Below are 4,887 nucleotides of genomic sequence, written 5' to 3' on the forward strand. Positions count from 1 at the left end.
AATGCACCGAAAATGCTCTGGTCTGTCTCCATTACTTATAATAATAAAAAAATGAAAGAACAACTGAGATGAGGGAAAGGAGTGAGGCGTCTGTTAGGGTCCCCGTGCAATACGCCCGGTGCGGTGACTGACCTCTGCGCCGCTAGCTGGAGAGCTGGTTAACCCGGCTGACGACCTTCTGTACCTCCTCGGCGGAGAGCGGGTGGCCGTTGGTGGCCCGCCGCAGCCCGTCCCGGTAGCCGGCCGCCCCATCCGGCGGCACGCCCTGGGGAGTCATAGCATAACACTCAGGCAGGTTCAGGTTTCAGTCCGACACACAGAACCGTCCGGCGACACGCCCTGGGGGCGACATATGGGCGCGCTCAGGGCTCAGATACAGGTCTCGCGAGATTAAGCGGTAGGTTTTGCACTTTTACATTTCCGGTTATATCTCAGAAACTAATCGATCTACGATGAAGCCATTTTACACGATCATGGCCGGCTTGTTACCCAACAAGTCGATCGCATCTTTAACACTTAAAAGCTTAAGACGACGAAGATATAGCCTGAAGTACACTAAATTTTCTAGGTGCAAAACCTACCGCTAAAACCCGCGAGCCCTGTACCATGCACAAGGGCGCCGGGTGCAGTGTCTGTGTGTCCCTGACTGACCTGCAGCGGTGACGCTGTCACAGAAAGCACCTGTTCATTGCCCAATGGATCCAGCCCAGTTCCGGCCGGCCGAGTGCCCGCACGTACGCAGCCAGTGTTACGGTCTGTGTTCGATCTATGTTACGGTCTGTGTTCAATCTATTTTACGCCCTGTGTAACGACCTGCGTTACGGCTTGTGTTACGGTCTGTGTTACATACCCTGTTCTGGGCGGTCTCCACCTTGACCCTCTTAGCGTCCCAGAGTCGGTATTGGTAGACGTGCGCGTTCTCTGCCGAGACGTCCCGCAGGTGAACGAGCAGGTTCTGTAGGCCGACCAGCGTCTCAGCTGGCACCTGAGAAGGTCAGGAGAGGGTAGGGGAGGTCAGTGGTGTACTGGTGTCTGACATAGACCAGCGGACAGGGGGAGGGGAAAGGGAGAGGAGTCTGGTGGCGCAGAAGGACCGTTCCGCGCTTGAAAGTGGACATATCTGAGGACCGTTCCGCGCGCGCTGACACTGCCTCTAGAACCGTTCTGCGAGCAGTCAGACATGCAGACCGGATTGATGTTTTGAAACTTTGACATAATAAACTTTAATTAAATCGACACAGGTACTTTAACCGCATGTGTTTTTTATATCGCGGACAAAAAAGTGGGGATTGTTAGGGTTAAGCAGGGAGTCACCGATGTTAGATCCCTCTCTGGGTCCTTTCATAGGTCACGGTCCTGACCCGAGATAGCTGAGCTGTGTCGCAGCCCTGACCTCAGGGCTCAGACAGCTGAGCTGTGCACGCCGTCGGCTCGGCCGTCAGTCGCCACAGCCGCTGACGCCAGTGTCCAAACAGCTCCAAACAATATCCGGCCCTGTATAGCAGGATAAGCCATCAGAGGCGGGAGTGATCAATGGAGGGACGCGAAACACTAACGCCAAGGGGATGACAACTGCTGAGGAATAAAGAAACTACATGACATGATGTTTTTCGTACTCCAGCGTAGTACGAAAAACATCATCTCACGCTCTCAGTCCCAGCGGATAAAAACAACACCTAAGAAAGAAACTACATGCAGGTACACTGGGAACACGTCATGCTGGAGTTGACGTGTTCCCAGCCCGTCCTGTACCATGCAGCCCGTTCCGGTGATCACTCCCGCCTCTGATGGCTTATGCTGCTATACAGGGCCGGATATTGTTTGGAGCTATTTGGACACTGGCGTCAGCGGCTGTGGCGACTGACGGCCGAGCCGACGGCGTGCACAGCTCAGCTGTCTGAGGTCAGGGCTGCGACACAGCTCAGCTATCTCGGGTCAGGACCGTGACCCCCTATGAAAAGACCCAGAGAGGGATCTAACATCGGTGACTCCCTGCTTAACCCTAACAATCCCTACTTTTTTCTCCGCGCTATAAAAAACACATGCGAGTTATAAAAAAAAAACACATCCCTATCAACCAGTACCTATCAACCAGTTACTTAATTCGACACAGGTACTCTAACCGCATGTGTTTTTTATATCGCGGACAAAAAAGTGGGGATTGTTAGGGTTAAGCAGGGAGTCACCGATGTTAGATCCCTCTCTGGGTCCTTTCATAGGTCACGGTCCTGACCCGAGATAGCTGAGCTGTGTCGCAGCCCTAACCTCAGACAGCTGAGCTGTGCACGCCGTCGGCTCGGCCGTCAGGTGCCACAGCCGCTGACGCAAGTGTCCAAACAGCTCCAAACAATATCCGGCCCTGTATAGCAGGATAAGCCATCAGAGGCGGGAGTGATCAATGGAGAGACGCGAAACACTAACGCCAAGGGGATGACAACTGCTGAGGAATAAAGAAACTACATGCAGGTACACTGGGAACACGTCATGCTGGAGTTGACATGTTCCCAGCCCGTCCTGTACCATGCAGCCCGTTCCGGTGATCACTCCCGCCTCTGATGGCTTATCCTGCTATACAGGGCCGGATATTGTTTGGAGCTGTTTGGACACTGGCGTCAGCGGCTGTGGCGACTGACGGCCGAGCCCACGGCGTGCACAGCTCAGCTGTCTGAGCCCTGAGGTCAGGGCTGCGACAAAGCTCAGCTATCTCGGGTCAGGACCGTGACCTATGAAAGGACCCAGAGAGGGATCTAACATCGGTGACTCCCTGCTTAACCCTAACAATCCCCACTTTTTTGTCCGCGATATAAAAAACACATGCGGTTAGAGTACCTGTGTCGAATTAATTAACTGGTTGATAGGGACTGGTTGATAGGGATGTGTTTTTTTTTATAACTCGCATGTGTTTTTTTATAGCGCGGAGAAAAAAGTAGGGATTGTTAGGGTTAAGCAGGGAGTCACCGATGTTAGATCCCTCTCTGGGTCTTTTCATAGGGGGTCACGGTCCTGACCCGAGATAGCTGAGCTGTGTCGCAGCCCTGACCTCAGACAGCTGAGCTGTGCACGCCGTCGGCTCGGCCGTCAGTCGCCACAGCCGCTGACGCCAGTGTCCAAATAGCTCCAAACAATATCCGGCCCTGTATAGCAGCATAAGCCATCAGAGGCGGGAGTGATCACCGGAACGGGCTGCATGGTACAGGACGGGCTGGGAACACGTCAACTCCAGCATGACGTGTTCCCAGTGTACCTGCATGTAGTTTCTTTCTTAGGTGTTGTTTTTATCCGCTGGGACTGAGAGCGTGAGATGATGTTTTTCGTACTACGCTGGAGTACGAAAAACATCATCTCATGTAGTTTCTTTATTCCTCAGCAGTTGTCATCCCCTTGGCGTTAGTGTTTCGCGTCCCTCCATTGATCACTCCCGCCTCTGATGGCTTATCCTGCTATACAGGGCCGGATATTATTTGGAGCTGTTTGGACACTGTTATTAAATAAAATTATAAAAATTAATTATAATTATAATTTATTATAAAAAACACATCCCTATCAACCAGTCCCAAACAGTGTACCAAATTTGAGCGCAATCGGCGTGGCAGTTCAGGGTTCAAGATATATGAGCAACCCAAAATCGCTACTGCAGCAGAATAACGAACACTCTTGGCCCTTCACGTCGCACGTGTCACGACGCTCACCATGATACATCAGTTGTAGTCAATAACTCACCAAGATACATCAGTTGTAGTCAATAACGAGATGGAAGGTATAGGATTACGCGCAACAAAGAGTAACGCAGGTCAATCAGCCCAGCGGTTGCTGACTTACAAGCCTATTAAAAACGTTACAGGAATACGCTTCGCTAGCTCAAACGTAATAGAGTAGAATCATTACATATATGCAATTGCTACTATTTCCTGGTTTTCTTTATAGGCCAAGACTTGGTAACTGATAACTCTGCTGCCCTGTAATGGGTCCGGCCCGCTGTGGCGAGTGAAGACACTCGCTCTGACTGACTGGACCGCCAGCCGAGACGCTGCTGACTCTGGTGGTGAATGGTGAGCGGAAGAGGAGAAAGTTTACGCCAAAGCTGAAGCAACTCTACATTGCCGTACAGCTAACTACGCTTTTCACCTGTTGGCCAGTAGAGGAACTAACAGTTACTACAACTGACCGTCAGAAGCACCCAACACACACCGTGCCGCTCCCAGTAACATACCAGGATGTAGACCCCAGTCGGGCAGCGCTCCGGCGTCCGGCAGCCGCAGCTGGTCCAGCAGTGACAGCAGCCGGCCGGCGCTGCCCTCCGGCGCCGTCCGGCAGGTGTTCACGGCCACCACCCTGACGGACAGAAGTTACACGGTCAGCAGAGAGCCGACACTCGGTCAGCGGACAGTGGCGTTAAGTCACCGGATGGCAGAGCATCGCCGCAGCACACAGACCAGACAGGACTGTGCCGACAACGCAACCCCGTTGGAGTAACATGACCCTAATAAATGCACCGAAAATGCTCTGGTCTGTCTCCATTACTTATAATAATAAAAAAATGAAAGAACAACTGAGATGAGGGAAAGGAGTGAGGCGTCTGTTAGGGTCCCCGTGCAATACGCCCGGTGCGGTGACTGACCTCTGCGCCGCTAGCTGGAGAGCTGGTTAACCCGGCTGACGACCTTCTGTACCTCCTCGGCGGAGAGCGGGTGGCCGTTGGTGGCCCGCCGCAGCCCGTCCCGGTAGCCGGCCGCCCCATCCGGCGGCACGCCCTGGGGAGTCATAGCATAACACTCAGGCAGGTTCAGGTTTCAGTCCGACACACAGAACCGTCCGGCGACACGCCCTGGGGGCGACATATGGGCGCGCTCAGGGCTCAGATACAGGTCTCGCGAGATTAAGCGGTAG

The sequence above is a fragment of the Amphibalanus amphitrite genome, unplaced genomic scaffold (genome assembly GCF_019059575.1).
Source record: "Amphibalanus amphitrite isolate SeventyFive unplaced genomic scaffold, NRLGWU_Aamphi_draft 002441F_arrow, whole genome shotgun sequence".
NCBI classification, from domain to species: Eukaryota; Metazoa; Arthropoda; class Thecostraca; order Balanomorpha; family Balanidae; genus Amphibalanus; species Amphibalanus amphitrite.